This window comes from Channa argus, chromosome 1 (assembly GCF_033026475.1).
Source record: "Channa argus isolate prfri chromosome 1, Channa argus male v1.0, whole genome shotgun sequence".
In the NCBI taxonomy this organism is placed as follows: Eukaryota; Metazoa; Chordata; class Actinopteri; order Anabantiformes; family Channidae; genus Channa; species Channa argus.
The window spans coordinates 9,378,040-9,399,542 of NC_090197.1; the positions used below are offsets into that span (position 1 = coordinate 9,378,040).

General features: G+C 37.5%; 20 non-coding genes across 20 annotated transcripts; all 20 read right to left on the reverse strand.

Moving 5' to 3' along the window:
• Positions 1 to 899: 899 nt before the first annotated feature.
• trnai-uau (transfer RNA isoleucine (anticodon UAU)) lies at positions 900 to 993 on the reverse strand. The gene is made up of 2 exons: positions 956 to 993; positions 900 to 935 (listed from the first exon to the last, which is right to left on the reverse strand). It is a non-coding gene; the product is annotated as a tRNA-Ile (tRNA).
• Positions 994 to 1,437: 444 nt separating this feature from the next.
• On the reverse strand, positions 1,438 to 1,531 carry trnai-uau (transfer RNA isoleucine (anticodon UAU)). The gene is made up of 2 exons: positions 1,494 to 1,531; positions 1,438 to 1,473 (listed from the first exon to the last, which is right to left on the reverse strand). It is a non-coding gene; the product is annotated as a tRNA-Ile (tRNA).
• A 524-nt stretch (positions 1,532 to 2,055) lies between these two features.
• Positions 2,056 to 2,149, reverse strand: trnai-uau (transfer RNA isoleucine (anticodon UAU)). Its single transcript has 2 exons — positions 2,112 to 2,149; positions 2,056 to 2,091 (listed from the first exon to the last, which is right to left on the reverse strand). It is a non-coding gene; the product is annotated as a tRNA-Ile (tRNA).
• A 1,864-nt stretch (positions 2,150 to 4,013) lies between these two features.
• trnai-uau (transfer RNA isoleucine (anticodon UAU)) lies at positions 4,014 to 4,107 on the reverse strand. The gene is made up of 2 exons: positions 4,070 to 4,107; positions 4,014 to 4,049 (listed from the first exon to the last, which is right to left on the reverse strand). It is a non-coding gene; the product is annotated as a tRNA-Ile (tRNA).
• Positions 4,108 to 4,987: 880 nt separating this feature from the next.
• Positions 4,988 to 5,081, reverse strand: trnai-uau (transfer RNA isoleucine (anticodon UAU)). Its single transcript has 2 exons — positions 5,044 to 5,081; positions 4,988 to 5,023 (listed from the first exon to the last, which is right to left on the reverse strand). It is a non-coding gene; the product is annotated as a tRNA-Ile (tRNA).
• A 1,416-nt stretch (positions 5,082 to 6,497) lies between these two features.
• Positions 6,498 to 6,591, reverse strand: trnai-uau (transfer RNA isoleucine (anticodon UAU)). Its single transcript has 2 exons — positions 6,554 to 6,591; positions 6,498 to 6,533 (listed from the first exon to the last, which is right to left on the reverse strand). It is a non-coding gene; the product is annotated as a tRNA-Ile (tRNA).
• An 880-nt stretch (positions 6,592 to 7,471) lies between these two features.
• trnai-uau (transfer RNA isoleucine (anticodon UAU)) lies at positions 7,472 to 7,565 on the reverse strand. The gene is made up of 2 exons: positions 7,528 to 7,565; positions 7,472 to 7,507 (listed from the first exon to the last, which is right to left on the reverse strand). It is a non-coding gene; the product is annotated as a tRNA-Ile (tRNA).
• Positions 7,566 to 8,091: 526 nt separating this feature from the next.
• Positions 8,092 to 8,185, reverse strand: trnai-uau (transfer RNA isoleucine (anticodon UAU)). The gene is made up of 2 exons: positions 8,148 to 8,185; positions 8,092 to 8,127 (listed from the first exon to the last, which is right to left on the reverse strand). It is a non-coding gene; the product is annotated as a tRNA-Ile (tRNA).
• Positions 8,186 to 8,635: 450 nt separating this feature from the next.
• On the reverse strand, positions 8,636 to 8,729 carry trnai-uau (transfer RNA isoleucine (anticodon UAU)). Its single transcript has 2 exons — positions 8,692 to 8,729; positions 8,636 to 8,671 (listed from the first exon to the last, which is right to left on the reverse strand). It is a non-coding gene; the product is annotated as a tRNA-Ile (tRNA).
• A 325-nt stretch (positions 8,730 to 9,054) lies between these two features.
• trnai-uau (transfer RNA isoleucine (anticodon UAU)) lies at positions 9,055 to 9,148 on the reverse strand. The gene is made up of 2 exons: positions 9,111 to 9,148; positions 9,055 to 9,090 (listed from the first exon to the last, which is right to left on the reverse strand). It is a non-coding gene; the product is annotated as a tRNA-Ile (tRNA).
• A 525-nt stretch (positions 9,149 to 9,673) lies between these two features.
• Positions 9,674 to 9,767, reverse strand: trnai-uau (transfer RNA isoleucine (anticodon UAU)). The gene is made up of 2 exons: positions 9,730 to 9,767; positions 9,674 to 9,709 (listed from the first exon to the last, which is right to left on the reverse strand). It is a non-coding gene; the product is annotated as a tRNA-Ile (tRNA).
• Positions 9,768 to 10,859: 1,092 nt separating this feature from the next.
• Positions 10,860 to 10,953, reverse strand: trnai-uau (transfer RNA isoleucine (anticodon UAU)). Its single transcript has 2 exons — positions 10,916 to 10,953; positions 10,860 to 10,895 (listed from the first exon to the last, which is right to left on the reverse strand). It is a non-coding gene; the product is annotated as a tRNA-Ile (tRNA).
• Positions 10,954 to 11,915: 962 nt separating this feature from the next.
• trnai-uau (transfer RNA isoleucine (anticodon UAU)) lies at positions 11,916 to 12,009 on the reverse strand. Its single transcript has 2 exons — positions 11,972 to 12,009; positions 11,916 to 11,951 (listed from the first exon to the last, which is right to left on the reverse strand). It is a non-coding gene; the product is annotated as a tRNA-Ile (tRNA).
• Positions 12,010 to 12,454: 445 nt separating this feature from the next.
• On the reverse strand, positions 12,455 to 12,548 carry trnai-uau (transfer RNA isoleucine (anticodon UAU)). Its single transcript has 2 exons — positions 12,511 to 12,548; positions 12,455 to 12,490 (listed from the first exon to the last, which is right to left on the reverse strand). It is a non-coding gene; the product is annotated as a tRNA-Ile (tRNA).
• Positions 12,549 to 12,993: 445 nt separating this feature from the next.
• Positions 12,994 to 13,087, reverse strand: trnai-uau (transfer RNA isoleucine (anticodon UAU)). The gene is made up of 2 exons: positions 13,050 to 13,087; positions 12,994 to 13,029 (listed from the first exon to the last, which is right to left on the reverse strand). It is a non-coding gene; the product is annotated as a tRNA-Ile (tRNA).
• A 450-nt stretch (positions 13,088 to 13,537) lies between these two features.
• On the reverse strand, positions 13,538 to 13,631 carry trnai-uau (transfer RNA isoleucine (anticodon UAU)). Its single transcript has 2 exons — positions 13,594 to 13,631; positions 13,538 to 13,573 (listed from the first exon to the last, which is right to left on the reverse strand). It is a non-coding gene; the product is annotated as a tRNA-Ile (tRNA).
• A 2,036-nt stretch (positions 13,632 to 15,667) lies between these two features.
• Positions 15,668 to 15,761, reverse strand: trnai-uau (transfer RNA isoleucine (anticodon UAU)). Its single transcript has 2 exons — positions 15,724 to 15,761; positions 15,668 to 15,703 (listed from the first exon to the last, which is right to left on the reverse strand). It is a non-coding gene; the product is annotated as a tRNA-Ile (tRNA).
• An 849-nt stretch (positions 15,762 to 16,610) lies between these two features.
• On the reverse strand, positions 16,611 to 16,704 carry trnai-uau (transfer RNA isoleucine (anticodon UAU)). Its single transcript has 2 exons — positions 16,667 to 16,704; positions 16,611 to 16,646 (listed from the first exon to the last, which is right to left on the reverse strand). It is a non-coding gene; the product is annotated as a tRNA-Ile (tRNA).
• Positions 16,705 to 18,740: 2,036 nt separating this feature from the next.
• On the reverse strand, positions 18,741 to 18,834 carry trnai-uau (transfer RNA isoleucine (anticodon UAU)). Its single transcript has 2 exons — positions 18,797 to 18,834; positions 18,741 to 18,776 (listed from the first exon to the last, which is right to left on the reverse strand). It is a non-coding gene; the product is annotated as a tRNA-Ile (tRNA).
• Positions 18,835 to 19,683: 849 nt separating this feature from the next.
• On the reverse strand, positions 19,684 to 19,777 carry trnai-uau (transfer RNA isoleucine (anticodon UAU)). The gene is made up of 2 exons: positions 19,740 to 19,777; positions 19,684 to 19,719 (listed from the first exon to the last, which is right to left on the reverse strand). It is a non-coding gene; the product is annotated as a tRNA-Ile (tRNA).
• Positions 19,778 to 21,503: the final 1,726 nt, after the last annotated feature.

The window sequence follows — 21,503 nt, forward strand, 5'->3', positions numbered from 1 at the left end:
TGGGTATTAGATGTTTTTTTTACATGTGTCATATTTGATATTTGGTTAAAAATATTCATTGATGAAATTAGTAGAAAAAGTTTGTATATTAGATGTTTTATTTACTGTAAACGTTCATTTATTCGCTTGGCATTGCTCTTCTATCTTATCAGAACCGGGCGCTGCCCTTTTGGTCCGCTGCAGTTTATTTGCTGTAGGATTTTATAAATACTTAGGTTTACAAAGTAGAAGATGCATTTTTGTAAAAGTTTTTGAGTAGATGGTTTTGTCCAAAGTGACTTACAACTCAGCATTAGACACTAGGGACATCTTCGGTTCCACTAATCGAGTTCAGGTCCCCGTATTAAAACTAGGCTGCTCCAGGAGAGGCTTGAACTCACAACCTCAGCATTGCTATGCAGGTTACTGTCTTATAAGTACCGTGCGCTGACCTATTGTGCCACTGGAGCTCACGTGTGTCTTATTTGATATTTGCTTAAGAATAATCATTGATGAAATTAGTAGAAAATCTTTGTGTATTAGATGTTTTTTTTACTGTAAACATTCATTTATTTGCTTGGCATTGCTCTTTTGTCTTATCAGAACCAGGCGCTGACCTTTTGCACCGCTGCAGTTTAATTGCTGTAGGTTTTTAAAAATACTTAGATTTACAAAGTAGAAAATGCATTTTTGTAAAAGTTTACAAGTAGATGGTTTTGTCCAAAGTGAGTTACTACTCAGAATTAGACACTAGGGACATCTTGGGGGTCAGTGTCAGTGTCTTTGCCAGAGAAACTTTAACCTGTAGCCGGGCGAACTTGAAATCAAACCACTAACCCTGTCATGTGTGCATAATTGTGTTGTTGGTTAAGTTTAACTGTTCCACTAATCAAGTTCAGGTCCCCGTATTAAAACTAGGCTGCTCCAGGTGAGGCTCGAACTCACAACCTCGGCATTGCTATGCAGGTTACTGTCTTATAAGTACCGCGCGCTGACCTATTGCGCCACTGGAGCTCACGTGTGTCTTATTTGATATTTGGTTAAGAATATTCATTGATGAAATTAGTAGAAAAAGTTTGTGTATTAGATGTTTTTTTAACTGTAAACATTCATTTATTTGCTTGGCATTGCTCTTCTGTCTTATCAGAACCGGCGCTGACCTTTTGCACAGCTGCAGTTTATTTGCTGTGTGATTTTAAAAATGCTTAGGTTTACAAAGTAGAAGATGCATTTTTGTAAAAGTTTACAAGTAGATGGTTTTGTCCAAAGTGAGTTACAACTCAGCATTAGACACTAGGGACATCTTGGGGGTCAGTGTCTTTTGCCAGAAAAAATTTAACCTGTAGCCAGGCGAACTTGAAATCGAACCACTAACCCTGTCATGTGTGCATTATTGTGTTGTTGGTTAAGTTTAACTGTTCCACTAATCTAGTTCTGGTCCCCGTATTAAAACTAGCCTGCTCCAGGTGAGGATTGAACTCACAACCTCGGCATTGCTATGCAGGTTACTGTCTTATAAGTACCACGTGCTGACCTATTGCACCACTGGAGCTCACGTGTGTTATATTTTATATTTGCTTAAGAATAATCATTGATGAAATTAGTAGAAAATTTTTGTGTATTAGATGTTTTTTTTACGTATCATATTTGATATTTGGTTAAAAATATTCATTGATGAAATTGGTAGAAAAAGTTTGTAAATTAGATGTTTTATTTACTGTAAACGTTCATTTATTCGCTTGGCATTGCTCTTCTATCTTATCATAACCGTGCGCTGACCTTTTGCGCAACTGCAGTTTATTTGCTGTAGGATTTTATAAATGCTTAGGTTTACAAAGTAGAAGATGCAGTTTTGTAAAAGTTTACAAGTAGATGGTTTTGTCCAAAGTGAGTTACAACTCAGCATTAGACACTAGGGACATCTTGGGGGTCAGTGTCTTTGCCGGAGAAACTTTAACCTGTAGCCAAGCGAACTTGAAATCGAACCACTAACTCTGTCATGTGTGCATAATTGTGTTATTCATTAAGTTTAACTGTTCCACTAATCGAGTTCAGGTCCCCGTATTAAAACTAGGCTGCTCCAGGTGAGGCTCGAACTCTCAAACTCGGCATTGCTGTGCAGGTTACTGTCTTATAAGTACCGTGCGCTGACCGATTGCGCCACTGGAGCTCATGTGTGTCTTATTTGATATTTGGTTAAGAATATTCATTGATGAAATTAGTAGAAAATCTTTGGGTATTAGATGTTTTTTTTACATGTGTCATATTTGATATTTGGTTAAAAATATTCATTGATGAAATTAGTAGAAAAAGTTTGTAAATTAGATGTTTTATTTACTGTAAACGTTCATTTATTCGCTTGGCATTGCTCTTCTATCTTATCATAACCGTGCGCTGACCTTTTGCGCAGCTGCAGTTTATTTGCTGTAGGATTTTATAAATGCTTAGGTTTACAAAGTAGAAGATGCATTTTTGTAAAAGTTTACAAGTAGATGGTTTTGTCCAAAGTGAGTTTCTACTCAGCATTAGACACTAGGGACATCTTGGGGGTCAGTGTCTTTGCCGGAGAAACTTTAACCTGTAGCCAGGCGAACTTGAAATCGAACCACTAACCCTGTCATGTGTGCATAATTGTGTTATTCATTAAGTTTAACTGTTCCACTTATAAGACAGCGCTGACCTATTGCGCCACTGGAGCTCATGTGTGTCATGTTTGATGTTTGGTTAATAATATTCATTGATGAAATTAGTAGAAAATCTTTGTGTATTAGATATTTTTTTTAGTGTAAACATTCATTTATTTGCTTGGCATTGCTCTTCTGTCTTATCAGAACCGGTCGCTGACCTTTTGCACCGCTGCAGTTTATTTGCTGTGTGATTTTAAAAATGCTTAGGTTTACAAAGTAGAAGATGCATTTTTGTAAAAGTTTACAAGTAGATGGTTTTGTCCAAAGTGACTTACAACTCAGCATTAGACACTAGGGACATCTTGGGGGTCAGTGTCTTTGCCGGAGAAACTCTAACCTGTAGCCAAGCGAACTTGAAATCGAACCACTAACCCTGTCATGTGTGCATAATTGTGTTATTCATTAAGTTTAACTGTTCCACTTATAAGACAGCGCTGACCTATTGCGCCACTGGAGCTCATGTGTGTCATGTTTGATGTTTGGTTAATAATATTCATTGATGAAATTAGTAGAAAATCTTTGTGTATTAGATATTTTTTTTAGTGTAAACATTCATTTATTTGCTTGGCATTGCTCTTCTGTCTTATCAGAACCGGTCGCTGACCTTTTGCACCGCTGCAGTTTATTTGCTGTGTGATTTTAAAAATGCTTAGGTTTACAAAGTAGAAGATGCATTTTTGTAAAAGTTTACAAGTAGATGGTTTTGTCCAAAGTGACTTACAACTCAGCATTAGACACTAGGGACATCTTGGGGGTCAGGGTCTTTGCCGGAGAAACTTTAACCTGTAGCCAGGCGAACTTGAAATCGAACCACTAACCCTGTCATGTGTGCATAATTGTGTTATTCATTAAGTTTAACTGTTCCACTTATAAGACAGCGCTGACCTATTGCGCCACTGGCGCTCATGTGTGTCATGTTTGATGTTTGGTTAATAATATTCATTGATGAAATTAGTAGAAAATCTTTGTGTATTAGATATTTTTTTTAGTGTAAACATTCATTTATTTGCTTGGCATTGCTCTTCTGTCTTATCAGAACCGGGGACTGACCTTTTGCACCGCTGCAGTTTATTTGCTGTAGGTTTTTAAAAATGCTTAGGTTTACAAAGTAGAAGATGCATTTTTGTAAAAGTTTACAAGTAGATGGTTTTGTCCAAAGTGAGTTACAACTCAGCATTAGACACTAGGGACATCTTGGGGGTCAGTGTCTTTGCCAGAGAAACTTTAACCTGTAGCCAGGCGAACTTGAAATCGAACCACAAACCCTGTCATGTGTGCCTTATTGTGTTTTTGGTTAAGTTTAATCGTTCCACTAATTGAGTTCAGGTCCACGTATTAAAACTAGGCTGCTCCAGGTGAGGCTCGAACTCACAACCTCGGCATTGCTGTGCAGGTTACTATCTTATAAGTACCGCGCGCTGACCGATTGCGCCACTGGAGCTCATGTGTGTCTTATTTGATATTTGGTTAAAAATATTCATTGATGAAATTAGTAGAAAAAGTTTGTAAATTAGATGTTTTATTTACTGTAAACGTTCATTTATTCGCTTGGCATTGCTCTTCTATTTTATCAGAACCGGGCGCTGCCCTTTTGCTCCGCTGCAGTTTATTTGCTGTAGGATTTTATAAATACTTAGGTTTACAAAGTAGAAGATGCATTTTTGTAAAAGTTTTTGAGTAGATGGTTTTGTCCAAAGTGACTTACAACTGAGCATTAGACACTAGGGACATCTTCGGTTCCACTAATCGAGTTCAGGTCCCCGTATTAAAACTAGGCTGCTCCAGGAGAGGCTTGAACTCACAACCTCAGCATTGCTATGCAGGTTACTGTCTTATAAGTACCGTGCGCTGACCTATTGTGCCACTGGAGCTCACGTGTGTCTTATTTGATATTTGCTTAAGAATAATCATTGATGAAATTAGTAGAAAATCTTTGTGTATTAGATGTTTTTTTTACTGTAAACATTCATTTATTTGCTTGGCATTGCTCTTTTGTCTTATCAGAACCAGGCGCTGACCTTTTGCACCGCTGCAGTTTAATTGCTGTAGGTTTTTAAAAATACTTAGATTTACAAAGTAGAAAATGCATTTTTGTAAAAGTTTACAAGTAGATGGTTTTGTCCAAAGTGAGTTACTACTCAGAATTAGACACTAGGGACATCTTGGGGGTCAGTGTCAGTGTCTTTGCCAGAGAAACTTTAACCTGTAGCCGGGCGAACTTGAAATCGAACCACTAACCCTGTCATGTGTGCATTATTGTGTTGTTGGTTAAGTTTAACTGTTCCACTAATCTAGTTCTGGTCCCCGTATTAAAACTAGCCTGCTCCAGGTGAGGATTGAACTCACAACCTCGGCATTGCTGTGCAGGTTACTGTCTTATAAGTACCACGCGCTGACCTATTGCGCCACTGGAGCTCACGTGTGTTATATTTTATATTTGCTTAAGAATAATCATTGATGAAATTAGTAGAAAATTTTTGTGTATTAGATGTTTTTTTTACGTATCATATTTGATATTTGGTTAAAAATATTCATTGATGAAATTGGTAGAAAAAGTTTGTAAATTAGATGTTTTATTTACTGTAAACGTTCATTTATTCGCTTGGCATTGCTCTTCTATCTTATCATAACCGTGCGCTGACCTTTTGCGCAACTGCAGTTTATTTGCTGTAGGATTTTATAAATGCTTAGGTTTACAAAGTAGAAGATGCAGTTTTGTAAAAGTTTACAAGTAGATGGTTTTGTCCAAAGTGAGTTACAACTCAGCATTAGACACTAGGGACATCTTGGGGGTCAGTGTCTTTGCCGGAGAAACTTTAACCTGTAGCCAAGCGAACTTGAAATCGAACCACTAACCCTGTCATGTGTGCATAATTGTGTTATTCATTAAGTTTAACTGTTCCACTTATAAGACAGCGCTGACCTATTGCGCCACTGGAGCTCATGTGTGTCATGTTTGATGTTTGGTTAATAATATTCATTGATGAAATTAGTAGAAAATCTTTGTGTATTAGATATTTTTTTTAGTGTAAACATTCATTTATTTGCTTGGCATTGCTCTTCTGTCTTATCAGAACCGGTCGCTGACCTTTTGCACCGCTGCAGTTTATTTGCTGTGTGATTTTAAAAATGCTTAGGTTTACAAAGTAGAAGATGCATTTTTGTAAAAGTTTACAAGTAGATGGTTTTGTCCAAAGTGACTTACAACTCAGCATTAGACACTAGGGACATCTTGGGGGTCAGGGTCTTTGCCGGAGAAACTTTAACCTGTAGCCAGGCGAACTTGAAATCGAACCACTAACCCTGTCATGTGTGCATAATTGTGTTATTCATTAAGTTTAACTGTTCCACTTATAAGACAGCGCTGACCTATTGCGCCACTGGAGCTCATGTGTGTCATGTTTGATGTTTGGTTAATAATATTCATTGATGAAATTAGTAGAAAATCTTTGTGTATTAGATATTTTTTTTAGTGTAAACATTCATTTATTTGCTTGGCATTGCTCTTCTGTCTTATCAGAACCGGGGACTGACCTTTTGCACCGCTGCAGTTTATTTGCTGTAGGTTTTTAAAAATGCTTAGGTTTACAAAGTAGAAGATGCATTTTTGTAAAAGTTTACAAGTAGATGGTTTTGTCCAAAGTGAGTTACAACTCAGCATTAGACACTAGGGACATCTTGGGGGTCAGTGTCTTTGCCAGAGAAACTTTAACCTGTAGCCAGGCGAACTTGAAATCGAACCACAAACCCTGTCATGTGTGCCTTATTGTGTTTTTGGTTAAGTTTAATCGTTCCACTAATTGAGTTCAGGTCCCCGTATTAAAACTAGGCTGCTCCAGGTGAGGCTCGAACTCACAACCTCGGCATTGCTGTGCAGGTTACTATCTTATAAGTACCGCGCGCTGACCGATTGCGCCACTGGAGCTCATGTGTGTCTTATTTGATATTTGGTTAAAAATATTCATTGATGAAATTAGTAGAAAAAGTTTGTAAATTAGATGTTTTATTTACTGTAAACGTTCATTTATTCGCTTGGCATTGCTCTTCTATCTTATCAGAACCGGGCGCTGCCCTTTTGCTCCGCTGCAGTTTATTTGCTGTAGGATTTTATAAATACTTAGGTTTACAAAGTAGAAGATGCATTTTTGTAAAAGTTTTTGAGTAGATGGTTTTGTCCAAAGTGACTTACAACTGAGCATTAGACACTAGGGACATCTTCGGTTCCACTAATCGAGTTCAGGTCCCCGTATTAAAACTAGGCTGCTCCAGGAGAGGCTTGAACTCACAACCTCAGCATTGCTATGCAGGTTACTGTCTTATAAGTACCGTGCGCTGACCTATTGTGCCACTGGAGCTCACGTGTGTCTTATTTGATATTTGCTTAAGAATAATCATTGATGAGATTAGTAGAAAATCTTTGTGTATTAGATGTTTTTTTTACTGTAAACATTCATTTATTTGCTTGGCATTGCTCTTTTGTCTTATCAGAACCAGGCGCTGACCTTTTGCACCGCTGCAGTTTATTTGCTGTAGGTTTTTAAAAATACTTAGATTTACAAAGTAGAAAATGCATTTTTGTAAAAGTTTACAAGTAGATGGTTTTGTCCAAAGTGAGTTACTACTCAGCATTAGACACTAGGGACATCTTGGGGGTCAGTGTCAGTGTCTTTGCCAGAGAAACTTTAACCTGTAGCCAGGCGAACTTGAAATCGAACCACTAACCCTGTCATGTGTGCATAATTGTGTTTTTGGTTAAGTTTAATCGTTCCACTAATTGAGTTCAGGTCCCCGTATTAAAACTAGGCTGCTCCAGGTGAGGCTCGAACTCACAACCTCGGCATTGCTGTGCAGGTTACTGTCTTATAAGTACCGCGCACTGACCTATTGCGCCACTGGAGCTCACATGTGTTATATTTGATATTTGGTTAAGAATATTCATTGTTGAAAGTAGTAGAAAATCTTTGGGTATTAGATGTTTTTTTTACGTGTCATATTTGATATTTGGTTAAGAATATTCATTGATGAAATTAGTAGAAAAAGTTTGTGTATTAGATGTTTTTTTTAACTGTAAACATTCATTTATTTGCTTGGCATTGCTCTTCTGTCTTATCAGAACCGGGCGCTGACCTTTTGCACAGCTGCAGTTTATTTGCTGTGTGATTTTAAAAATGCTTAGGTTTACAAAGTAGAAGATGCATTTTTGTAAAAGTTTACAAGTAGATGGTTTTGTCCAAAGTGAGTTACAACTCAGCATTAGACACTAGGGACATCTTGGGGGTCAGTGTCTTTTGCCAGAAAAAGCTTAACCTGTAGCCAGGCGAACTTGAAATCGAACCACTAACTCTGTCATGTGTGCATTATTGTGTTGTTGGTTAAGTTTAACTGTTCCACTAATCTAATTCAGGTCCCCGTATTAAAACTAGGCTGCTCCTGGTGAGGCTCGAACTCACAACCTCGGCATTGCTATGCAGGTTACTGTCTTATAAGTACCGCGCGCTGACCTATTGTGCCACTGGAGCTCACGTGTGTCTTATTTGATATTTGCTTAAGAATAATCATTGATGAAATTAGTAGAAAATCTTTGTGTATTAGATGTTTTTTTTACTGTAAACATTCATGTATTTGCCTGGCATTGCTCTTTTGTCTTATCAGAACCAGGCGCTGACCTTTTGCACCGCTGCAGTTTATTTGCTGTGTGATTTTAAAAATGCTTAGGTTTACAAAGTAGAAGATGCATTTTTGTAAAAGTTTACAAGTAGATGGTTTTGTCCAAAGTGAGTTTCTACTCAGCATTAGACAATAGGGACATCTTGGGGGTCAGTGTCAGTGTCTTTGCCAGAGAAACTTTAACCTGTAGCCAGGCGAACTTGAAATCGAACCACTAACCCTGTCATGTGTGCATAGTTGTGTTTTTGGTTAAGTTTAATCGTTCCACTAATCGAGTTCAGGTCCCCGTATTAAAATTAGGCTGCTCCAGGTGAGGCTCGAACTCACAACCTCGGCATTGCTGTGCAGGTTACTGTCTTATAAGTACCGTGCGCTGACCGATTGCGCCACTGGAGCTCATGTGCGTCTTATTTGATATTTGGTTAAGAATATTCATTGATGACATTAGTAGAAAATCTTTGGGTATTAGATGTTTTTTTTTACATGTGTCATATTTGATATTTGGTTAAAAATATTCATTGATGAAATTAGTAGAAAAAGTTTGCATTTTAGATGTTTTTTCACATCTTGGGGGTCAGTGTCTTTTGCCAGAGAAACTTTAACCTGTAGCCAAGCGAACTTGAAATCGAACCACTAACCCTGTCATGTGTGCATTATTGTGTTGTTGGTTAAGTTTAACTGTTCCACTAATCGAGTTCTGGTCCCCGTATTAAAACTAGCCTGCTCCAGGTGAGGATTGAACTCACAACCTCGGCATTGCTGTGCAGGTTACTGTCTTATAAGTACCACGTGCTGACCTATTGCGCCACTGGAGCTCACGTACGTTATATTTTATATTTGCTTAAGAATAATCATTGATGAAATTAGTAGAAAATCTTTGTGTATTAGATGTTTTTTTTACGTATCATATTTGATATTTGGTTAAAAATATTCATTGATGAAATTAGTAGAAAAAGTTTGTATATTAGATGTTTTATTTACTGTAAACATTCATTTATTTGCTTGGCATTGCTCTTCTGTCTTATCATAACCGTGCGCTGACCTTTTGCGCATCTGCAGTTTATTTGCTGTAGGATTTTATAAATGCTTAGGTTTACAAAGTAGAAGATGCAGTTTTGTAAAAGTTTACAAGTAGATGGTTTTGTCCAAAGTGAGTTACAACTCAGCATTAGACACTAGGGACATCTTGGGGGTCAGTGTCTTTGCCGGAGAAACTTTAACCTGTAGCCAAGCGAACTTGAAATCGAACCACTAACCCTGTCATGTGTGCATAATTGTGTTATTCATTAAGTTTAACTGTTCCACTAATCGAGTTCAGGTCCCCTCTATTAAAACTAGGCTGCTCCAGGTGAGGCTCGAACTCTCAAACTCGGCATTGCTGTGCAGGTTACTGTCTTATAAGTACCGTGCGCTGACCGATTGCGCCACTGGAGCTCATGTGTGTCTTATTTGATATTTGGTTAAGAATATTCATTGATGAAATTAGTAGAAAATCTTTGGGTATTAGATGTTTTTTTTACATGTGTCATATTTGATATTTGGTTAAAAATATTCATTGATGAAATTAGTAGAAAAAGTGTGTAAATTAGATGTTTTATTTACTGTAAACGTTCATTTATTCGCTTGGCATTGCTCTTCTATCTTATCATAACCGTGCGCTGACCTTTTGCGCAGCTGCAGTTTATTTGCTGTAGGATTTTATAAATGCTTAGGTTTACAAAGTAGAAGATGCATTTTTGTAAAAGTTTACAAGTAGATGGTTTTGTCCAAAGTGAGTTACAACTCAGCATTAGATACATCTTGGGGGTCAGTGTCTTTTGCCAGAGAAACTTTAACCTGTAGCCGGGTGAACTTGAAATCAAACCACTAACCCTGTCATGTGTGCATAATTGTGTTGTTGGTTAAGTTTAACTGTTCCACTTAACTGTTCCACTAATCAATTTCAATTGCTCTTCTATCTTATCAGTACCGCGCACTGACCTATTGCGCCACTGGAGCTCACATGTGTTGTATTTGATATTTGGTTAAGAATATTCATTGTTGAAATTAGTAGAAAATCTTTGGGTATTAGATGTTTTTTTTACATGTGTCATATTTGATATTTGGTTAAAAATATTCATTGATGAAATTAGTAGAAAAAGTTTGTATTTTAGATGTTTTTTTTTACTGTAAACATTCATTTATTTGCTTGGCATTGCTCTTCTGTCTTATCAGAACCGGGGACTGACCTTTTGCACCGCTGCAGTTTATTTGCTGTAGGTTTTTAAAAATGCTTAGGTTTACAAAGTAGAAGATGCATTTTTGTAAAAGTTTACAAGTAGATGGTTTTGTCCAAAGTGAGTTACAACTCAGCATTAGACACTAGGGACATCTTGGGGGTCAGTGTCTTTGCCGGAGAAACTTTAACCTGTAGCCAAGCGAACTTGAAATCGAACCACTAACCCTGTCATGTGTGCATAATTGTGTTATTCATTAATTTTAACTGTTCCACTAATCGAGTTCAGGTCCCCTCTATTAAAACTAGGCTGCTCCAGGTGAGGCTCGAACTCTCAAACTCGGCATTGCTGTGCAGGTTACTGTCTTATAAGTACCGTGCGCTGACCGATTGCGCCACTGGAGCTCATGTGTGTCTTATTTGATATTTGGTTAAGAATATTCATTGATGAAATTAGTAGAAAATCTTTGGGTATTAGATGTTTTTTTTACATGTGTCATATTTGATATTTGGTTAAAAATATTCATTGATGAAATTAGTAGAAAAAGTTTGTATATTAGATGTTTTATTTACTGTAAACGTTCATTTATTCGCTTGGCATTGCTCTTCTATCTTATCAGAACCGGGCGCTGCCCTTTTGGTCCGCTGCAGTTTATTTGCTGTAGGATTTTATAAATACTTAGGTTTACAAAGTAGAAGATGCATTTTTGTAAAAGTTTTTGAGTAGATGGTTTTGTCCAAAGTGACTTACAACTCAGCATTAGACACTAGGGACATCTTCGGTTCCACTAATCGAGTTCAGGTCCCCGTATTAAAACTAGGCTGCTCCAGGAGAGGCTTGAACTCACAACCTCAGCATTGCTATGCAGGTTACTGTCTTATAAGTACCGTGCGCTGACCTATTGTGCCACTGGAGCTCACGTGTGTCTTATTTGATATTTGCTTAAGAATAATCATTGATGAAATTAGTAGAAAATCTTTGTGTATTAGATGTTTTTTTTACTGTAAACATTCATTTATTTGCTTGGCATTGCTCTTTTGTCTTATCAGAACCAGGCGCTGACCTTTTGCACCGCTGCAGTTTAATTGCTGTAGGTTTTTAAAAATACTTAGATTTACAAAGTAGAAAATGCATTTTTGTAAAAGTTTACAAGTAGATGGTTTTGTCCAAAGTGAGTTACTACTCAGAATTAGACACTAGGGACATCTTGGGGGTCAGTGTCAGTGTCTTTGCCAGAGAAACTTTAACCTGTAGCCGGGCGAACTTGAAATCAAACCACTAACCCTGTCATGTGTGCATAATTGTGTTGTTGGTTAAGTTTAACTGTTCCACTAATCAAGTTCAGGTCCCCGTATTAAAACTAGGCTGCTCCAGGTGAGGCTCGAACTCACAACCTCGGCATTGCTATGCAGGTTACTGTCTTATAAGTACCGCGCGCTGACCTATTGCGCCACTGGAGCTCACGTGTGTCTTATTTGATATTTGGTTAAGAATATTCATTGATGAAATTAGTAGAAAAAGTTTGTGTATTAGATGTTTTTTTAACTGTAAACATTCATTTATTTGCTTGGCATTGCTCTTCTGTCTTATCAGAACCGGGCGCTGACCTTTTGCACAGCTGCAGTTTATTTGCTGTGTGATTTTAAAAATGCTTAGGTTTACAAAGTAGAAGATGCATTTTTGTAAAAGTTTACAAGTAGATGGTTTTGTCCAAAGTGAGTTACAACTCAGCATTAGACACTAGGGACATCTTGGGGGTCAGTGTCTTTTGCCAGAAAAAATTTAACCTGTAGCCAGGCGAACTTGAAATCGAACCACTAACCCTGTCATGTGTGCATTATTGTGTTGTTGGTTAAGTTTAACTGTTCCACTAATCTAGTTCAGGTCCCCGTATTAAAACTAGGCTGCTCCAGGTGAAGCTCGAACTCACAACCTCGGCATTGCTATGCAGGTTACTGTCTTATAAGTACCGCGCGCTGACCTATTGCGCCACTGGAGCTCACGTGTGTCTTATTTGATATTTGGTTAAGAATATTCATTGATGAAATTAGTAGAAAAAGTTTGTGTATTAGATGTTTTTTTAACTGTAAACATTCATTTATTTGCTTGGCATTGCTCTTCTGTCTTATCAGAACCGGGCGCTGACCTTTTGCACAGCTGCAGTTTATTTGCTGTGTGATTTTAAAAATGCTTAGGTTTACAAAGTAGAAGATGCATTTTTGTAAAAGTTTACAAGTAGATGGTTTTGTCCAAAGTGAGTTACAACTCAGCATTAGACACTAGGGACATCTTGGGGGTCAGTGTCTTTTGCCAGAAAAAATTTAACCTGTAGCCAGGCGAACTTGAAATCGAACCACTAACCCTGTCATGTGTGCATTATTGTGTTGTTGGTTAAGTTTAACTGTTCCACTAATCTAGTTCAGGTCCCCGTATTAAAACTAGGCTGCTCCAGGTGAAGCTCGAACTCACAACCTCGGCATTGCTATGCAGGTTACTGTCTTATAAGTACCACGCGCTGACCTATTGCGCCACTGGAGCTCACGTGTGTCTTATTTGATATTTGGTTAAGAATATTCATTGATGAAATTAGTAGAAAATCTTTGTGTATTAGATGTTTTATTTACTGTAAACATTCATTTATTTGCTTGGCATTGCTCTTTTGTCTTATCAGAACCAGGCGCTGACCTTTTGCACCGCTGCAGTTTATTTGCTGTAGGTTTTTAAAAATACTTAGATTTACAAAGTAGAAGATGCATTTTTGTAAAAGTTTACAAGTAGATGGTTTTGTCCAAAGTGAGTTTCTACTCAGCATTAGACACTAGGGACATCTTGGGGGTCAGTGTCAGTGTCTTTGCCAGAGAAACTTTAACCTGTAGCCAGGCGAACTTGAAATCGAACCACTAACCCTGTCATGTGTGCATAATTGTGTTTTTGGTTAAGTTTAATCGTTCCACTAATCGAGTTCAGGTCCCCGTATTAAAACTAGGCTGCTCCAGGTGAGGCTCGAACTCACAACCTCGGCATTGCTGTGCAGGTTACTGTCTTATAAGTACCGCGCGCTGACCTATTGCGCCACTGGAGCTCAAGTGTGTCTTGTTTGATATTTGGTTAAGAATATTCATTGATGAAATTAGTAGAAAATCTTTGGGTATTAGATGTTTTTTTTACATGTGTCATATTTGATATTTGGTTAAAAATATTCATTGATGAAATTAGTAGAAAAAGTTTGTATATTAGATGTTTTATTTACTGTAAACGTTCATTTATTTGCTTGGCATTGCTCTTCTGTCTTATCAGAACCGGGCGCTGACCTTTTGCACCGCTGCAGTTTATTTGCTGTAGGTTTTTAAAAATGCTTAGGTTTACAAAGTAGAAGATGCATTTTTGTAAAAGTTTACAAGTAGATGGTTTTGTCCAAAGTGACTTACAACTCAGCATTAGACACTAGGGACATCTTGGGGGTCAGTGTCTTTGCCGGAGAAACTTTAACCTGTAGCCAGGCGAACTTGAAATCGAACCACTAACCCTGTCATGTGTGCATAATTGTGTTATTCATTAAGTTTAACTGTTCCACTTATAAGACAGCGCTGACCTATTGCGCCACTGGAGCTCATGTGTGTCATGTTTGATGTTTGGTTAATAATATTCATTGATGAAATTAGTAGAAAATCTTTGTGTATTAGATATTTTTTTTAGTGTAAACATTCATTTATTTGCTTGGCATTGCTCTTCTGTCTTATCAGAACCGGTCGCTGACCTTTTGCACCGCTGCAGTTTATTTGCTGTGTGATTTTAAAAATGCTTAGGTTTACAAAGTAGAAGATGCATTTTTGTAAAAGTTTACAAGTAGATGGTTTTGTCCAAAGTGAGTTACAACTCAGCATTAGACACTAGGGACATCTTGGGGGTCAGTGTCTTTGCCGGAGAAACTTTAACCTGTAGCCAGGCGAACTTGAAATCGAACCACTAACCCTGTCATGTGTGCATAATTGTGTTATTCATTAAGTTTAACTGTTCCACTTATAAGACAGCGCTGACCTATTGCGCCACTGGAGCTCATGTGTGTCATGTTTGATGTTTGGTTAATAATATTCATTGATGAAATTAGTAGAAAATCTTTGTGTATTAGATATTTTTTTTAGTGTAAACATTCATTTATTTGCTTGGCATTGCTCTTCTGTCTTATCAGAACCGGGGACTGACCTTTTGCACCGCTGCAGTTTATTTGCTGTAGGTTTTTAAAAATGCTTAGGTTTACAAAGTAGAAGATGCATTTTTGTAAAAGTTTACAAGTAGATGGTTTTGTCCAAAGTGAGTTACAACTCAGCATTAGACACTAGGGACATCTTGGGGGTCAGTGTCTTTGCCAGAGAAACTTTAACCTGTAGCCAGGCGAACTTGAAATCAAACCACTAACCCTGTCATGTGTGCATTATTGTGTTGTTGGGTAAGTTTAACTGTTCGACTAATCGAGTTCTGGTCCCCGTATTAAAACTAGCCTGCTCCAGGTGAGGATTGAACTCACAACCTCGGCATTGCTGTGCAGGTTACTGTCTTATAAGTACCACGTGCTGACCTATTGCGCAACTGGAGCTCACGTACGTTATATTTTATATTTGCTTAAGAATAATCATTGATGAAATTAGTAGAAAATCTTTGTGTATTAGATGTTTTTTTTACGTATCATATTTGATATTTGGTTAAAAATATTCATTGATGAAATTAGTAGAAAAAGTTTGTATATTAGATGTTTTATTTACTGTAAACATTCATTGATTTGCTTGGCATTGCTCTTCTGTCTTATCATAACCGTGCGCTGACCTTTTGCGCATCTGCAGTTTATTTGCTGTAGGATTTTATAAATGCTTAGGTTTACAAAGTAGAAGATGCAGTTTTGTAAAAGTTTACAAGTAGATGGTTTTGTCCAAAGTGAGTTACAACTCAGCATTAGACACTAGGGACATCTTGGGGGTCAGTGTCTTTGCCAGAGGAACTTTAACCTGTAGCCAAGCGAACTTGAAATCGAACCACTAACCCTGTCATGTGTGCATAATTGTGTTATTCATTAAGTTTAACTGTTCCACTAATCGAGTTCAGGTCCCCGTATTAAAACTAGGCTGCTCCAGGTGAGGCTCGAACTCTCAAACTCGGCATTGCTGTGCAGGTTACTGTCTTATAAGTACCGTGCGCTGACCGATTGCGCCACTGGAGCTCATGTGTGTCTTATTTGATATTTGGTTAAGAATATTCATTGATGAAATTAGTAGAAAATCTTTGGGTATTAGATGTTTTTTTTACATGTGTCATATTTGATATTTGGTTAAAAATATTCATTGATGAAATTAGTAGAAAAAGTTTGTAAATTAGATGTTTTATTTACTGTAAACGTTCATTTATTCGCTTGGCATTGCTCTTCTATCTTATCATAACCGTGCGCTGACCTTTTGCGCAGCTGCAGTTTATTTGCTGTAGGATTTTATAAATGCTTAGGTTTACAAAGTAGAAGATGCATTTTTGTAAAAGTTTACAAGTAGATGGTTTTGTCCAAAGTGAGTTACAACTCAGCATTAGACACATCTTGGGGGTCAGTGTCTTTTGCCAGAGAAACCTTAACCTGTAGCCGGGTGAACTTGAAATCAAACCACTAACCCTGTCATGTGTGCATAATTGTGTTGTTGGTTAAGTTTAACTGTTCCACTTAACTGTTCCACTAATCAAGTTCAATTGCTCTTCTATCTTATCAGAACCGGGCGCTGACCTTTTGCTCCGCTGCAGTTTATTTGCTGTAGGATTTTATAAATACTTAGGTTTACAAAGTAGAAGATGCATTTTTGTAAAAGTTTACAAGTAGATGGTTTTGTCCAAAGTGAGTTTCTACTCAGCATTAGACACTAGGGACATCTTGGGGGTCAGTGTCAGTGTCTTTGCCAGAGAAACTTTAACCTGTAGCCAGGCGAACTTGAAATCGAACCACTAACCCTGTCATGTGTGCATAATTGTGTTTTTGGTTAAGTTTAATCGTTCCACTAATCGAGTTCAGGTCCCCGTATTAAAACTAGGCTGCTCCAGGTGAGGCTCGAACTCACAACCTCGGCATTGCTGTGCAGGTTACTGTCTTATAAGTACCGCGCGCTGACCTATTGCGCCACTGGAGCTCAAGTGTGTCTTGTTTGATATTTGGTTAAGAATATTCATTGATGAAATTAGTAGAAAATCTTTGGGTATTAGATGTTTTTTTTACATGTGTCATATTTGATATTTGGTTAAAAATATTCATTGATGAAATTAGTAGAAAAAGTTTGTATATTAGATGTTTTATTTACTGTAAACGTTCATTTATTTGCTTGGCATTGCTCTTCTGTCTTATCAGAACCGGGCGCTGACCTTTTGCACCGCTGCAGTTTATTTGCTGTAGGTTTTTAAAAATGCTTAGGTTTACAAAGTAGAAGATGCATTTTTGTAAAAGTTTACAAGTAGATGGTTTTGTCCAAAGTGACTTACAACTCAGCATTAGACACTAGGGACATCTTGGGGGTCAGTGTCTTTGCCGGAGAAACTTTAACCTGTAGCCAGGCGAACTTGAAATCGAACCACTAACCCTGTCATGTGTGCATAATTGTGTTATTCATTAAGTTTAACTGTTCCACTTATAAGACAGCGCTGACCTATTGCGCCACTGGAGCTCATGTGTGTCATGTTTGATGTTTGGTTAATAATATTCATTGATGAAATTAGTAGAAAATCTTTGTGTATTAGATATTTTTTTTAGTGTAAACATTCATTTATTTGCTTGGCATTGCTCTTCTGTCTTATCAGAACCGGTCGCTGACCTTTTGCACCGCTGCAGTTTATTTGCTGTGTGATTTTAAAAATGCTTAGGTTTACAAAGTAGAAGATGCATTTTTGTAAAAGTTTACAAGTAGATGGTTTTGTCCAAAGTGAGTTACAACTCAGCATTAGACACTAGGGACATCTTGGGGGTCAGTGTCTTTGCCGGAGAAACTTTAACCTGTAGCCAGGCGAACTTGAAATCGAACCACTAACCCTGTCATGTGTGCATAATTGTGTTATTCATTAAGTTTAACTGTTCCACTTATAAGACAGCGCTGACCTATTGCGCCACTGGAGCTCATGTGTGTCATGTTTGATGTTTGGTTAATAATATTCATTGATGAAATTAGTAGAAAATCTTTGTGTATTAGATATTTTTTTTAGTGTAAACATTCATTTATTTGCTTGGCATTGCTCTTCTGTCTTATCAGAACCGGGGACTGACCTTTTGCACCGCTGCAGTTTATTTGCTGTAGGTTTTTAAAAATGCTTAGGTTTACAAAGTAGAAGATGCATTTTTGTAAAAGTTTACAAGTAGATGGTTTTGTCCAAAGTGAGTTACAACTCAGCATTAGACACTAGGGACATCTTGGGGGTCAGTGTCTTTGCCAGAGAAACTTTAACCTGTAGCCAGGCGAACTTGAAATCAAACCACTAACCCTGTCATGTGTGCATTATTGTGTTGTTGGGTAAGTTTAACTGTTCGACTAATCGAGTTCTGGTCCCCGTATTAAAACTAGCCTGCTCCAGGTGAGGATTGAACTCACAACCTCTGCATTGCTGTGCAGGTTACTGTCTTATAAGTACCACGTGCTGACCTATTGCGCAACTGGAGCTCACGTACGTTATATTTTATATTTGCTTAAGAATAATCATTGATGAAATTAGTAGAAAATCTTTGTGTATTAGATGTTTTTTTTACGTATCATATTTGATATTTGGTTAAAAATATTCATTGATGAAATTAGTAGAAAAAGTTTGTATATTAGATGTTTTATTTACTGTAAACATTCATTGATTTGCTTGGCATTGCTCTTCTGTCTTATCATAACCGTGCGCTGACCTTTTGCGCATCTGCAGTTTATTTGCTGTAGGATTTTATAAATGCTTAGGTTTACAAAGTAGAAGATGCAGTTTTGTAAAAGTTTACAAGTAGATGGTTTTGTCCAAAGTGAGTTACAACTCAGCATTAGACACTAGGGACATCTTGGGGGTCAGTGTCTTTGCCAGAGGAACTTTAACCTGTAGCCAAGCGAACTTGAAATCGAACCACTAACCCTGTCATGTGTGCATAATTGTGTTATTCATTAAGTTTAACTGTTCCACTAATCGAGTTCAGGTCCCCGTATTAAAACTAGGCTGCTCCAGGTGAGGCTCGAACTCTCAAACTCGGCATTGCTGTGCAGGTTACTGTCTTATAAGTACCGTGCGCTGACCGATTGCGCCACTGGAGCTCATGTGTGTCTTATTTGATATTTGGTTAAGAATATTCATTGATGAAATTAGTAGAAAATCTTTGGGTATTAGATGTTTTTTTTACATGTGTCATATTTGATATTTGGTTAAAAATATTCATTGATGAAATTAGTAGAAAAAGTTTGTAAATTAGATGTTTTATTTACTGTAAACGTTCATTTATTCGCTTGGCATTGCTCTTCTATCTTATCATAACCGTGCGCTGACCTTTTGCGCAGCTGCAGTTTATTTGCTGTAGGATTTTATAAATGCTTAGGTTTACAAAGTAGAAGATGCATTTTTGTAAAAGTTTACAAGTAGATGGTTTTGTCCAAAGTGAGTTACAACTCAGCATTAGACACATCTTGGGGGTCAGTGTCTTTTGCCAGAGAAACCTTAACCTGTAGCCGGGTGAACTTGAAATCAAACCACTAACCCTGTCATGTGTGCATAATTGTGTTGTTGGTTAAGTTTAACTGTTCCACTTAACTGTTCCACTAATCAAGTTCAATTGCTCTTCTATCTTATCAGAACCGGGCGCTGACCTTTTGCTCCGCTGCAGTTTATTTGCTGTAGGATTTTATAAATACTTAGGTTTACAAAGTAGAAGATGCATTTTTGTAAAAGTTTACAAGTAGATGGTTTTGTCCAAAGTGAGTTTCTACTCAGCATTAGACACTAGGGACATCTTGGGGGTCAGTGTCAGTGTCTTTGCCAGAGAAACTTTAACCTGTAGCCAGGCGAACTTGAAATCGAACCACTAACCCTGTCATGTGTGCATAATTGTGTTTTTGGTTAAGTTTAATCGTTCCACTAATCGAGTTCAGGTCCCCGTATTAAAACTAGGCTGCTCCAGGTGAGGCTCGAACTCACAACCTCGGCATTGCTGTGCAGGTTACTGTCTTATAAGTACCGCGCGCTGACCTATTGCGCCACTGGAGCTCAAGTGTGTCTTGTTTGATATTTGGTTAAGAATATTCATTGATGAAATTAGTAGAAAATCTTTGGGTATTAGATGTTTTTTTTACATGTGTCATATTTGATATTTGGTTAAAAATATTCATTGATGAAATTAGTAGAAAAAGTTTGTATATTAGATGTTTTATTTACTGTAAACGTTCATTTATTTGCTTGGCATTGCTCTTCTGTCTTATCAGAACCGGGCGCTGACCTTTTGCACCGCTGCAGTTTATTTGCTGTAGGTTTTTAAAAATGCTTAGGTTTACAAAGTAGAAGATGCATTTTTGTAAAAGTTTACAAGTAGATGGTTTTGTCCAAAGTGACTTACAACTCAGCATTAGACACTAGGGACATCTTGGGGGTCAGTGTCTTTGCCGGAGAAACTTTAACCTGTAGCCAGGCGAACTTGAAATCGAACCACTAACCCTGTCATGTGTGCATAATTGTGTTATTCATTAAGTTTAACTGTTCCACTTATAAGACAGCGCTGACCTATTGCGCCACTGGAGCTCATGTGTGTCATGTTTGATGTTTGGTTAATAATATTCATTGATGAAATTAGTAGAAAATCTTTGTGTATTAGATATTTTTTTTAGTGTAAACATTCATTTATTTGCTTGGCATTGCTCTTCTGTCTTATCAGAACCGGTCGCTGACCTTTTGCACCGCTGCAGTTTATTTGCTGTGTGATTTTAAAAATGCTTAGGTTTACAAAGTAGAAGATGCATTTTTGTAAAAGTTTACAAGTAGATGGTTTTGTCCAAAGTGAGTTACAACTCAGCATTAGACACTAGGGACATCTTGGGGGTCAGTGTCTTTGCCGGAGAAACTTTAACCTGTAGCCAGGCGAACTTGAAATCGAACCACTAACCCTGTCATGTGTGCATAATTGTGTTATTCATTAAGTTTAACTGTTCCACTTATAAGACAGCGCTGACCTATTGCGCCACTGGAGCTCATGTGTGTCATGTTTGATGTTTGGTTAATAATATTCATTGATGAAATTAGTAGAAAATCTTTGTGTATTAGATATTTTTTTTAGTGTAAACATTCATTTATTTGCTTGGCATTGCTCTTCTGTCTTATCAGAACCGGGGACTGACCTTTTGCACCGCTGCAGTTTATTTGCTGTAGGTTTTTAAAAATGCTTAGGTTTACAAAGTAGAAGATGCATTTTTGTAAAAGTTTACAAGTAGATGGTTTTGTCCAAAGTGAGTTACAACTCAGCATTAGACACTAGGGACATCTTGGGGGTCAGTGTCTTTGCCAGAGAAACTTTAACCTGTAGCCAGGCGAACTTGAAATCAAACCACTAACCCTGTCATGTGTGCATTATTGTGTTGTTGGGTAAGTTTAACTGTTCGACTAATCGAGTTCTGGTCCCCGTATTAAAACTAGCCTGCTCCAGGTGAGGATTGAACTCACAACCTCTGCATTGCTGTGCAGGTTACTGTCTTATAAGTACCACGTGCTGACCTATTGCGCAACTGGAGCTCACGTACGTTATATTTTATATTTGCTTAAGAATAATCATTGATGAAATTAGTAGAAAATCTTTGTGTATTAGATGTTTTTTTTACGTATCATATTTGATATTTGGTTAAAAATATTCATTGATGAAATTAGTAGAAAAAGTTTGTATATTAGATGTTTTATTTACTGTAAACATTCATTGATTTGCTTGGCATTGCTCTTCTGTCTTATCATA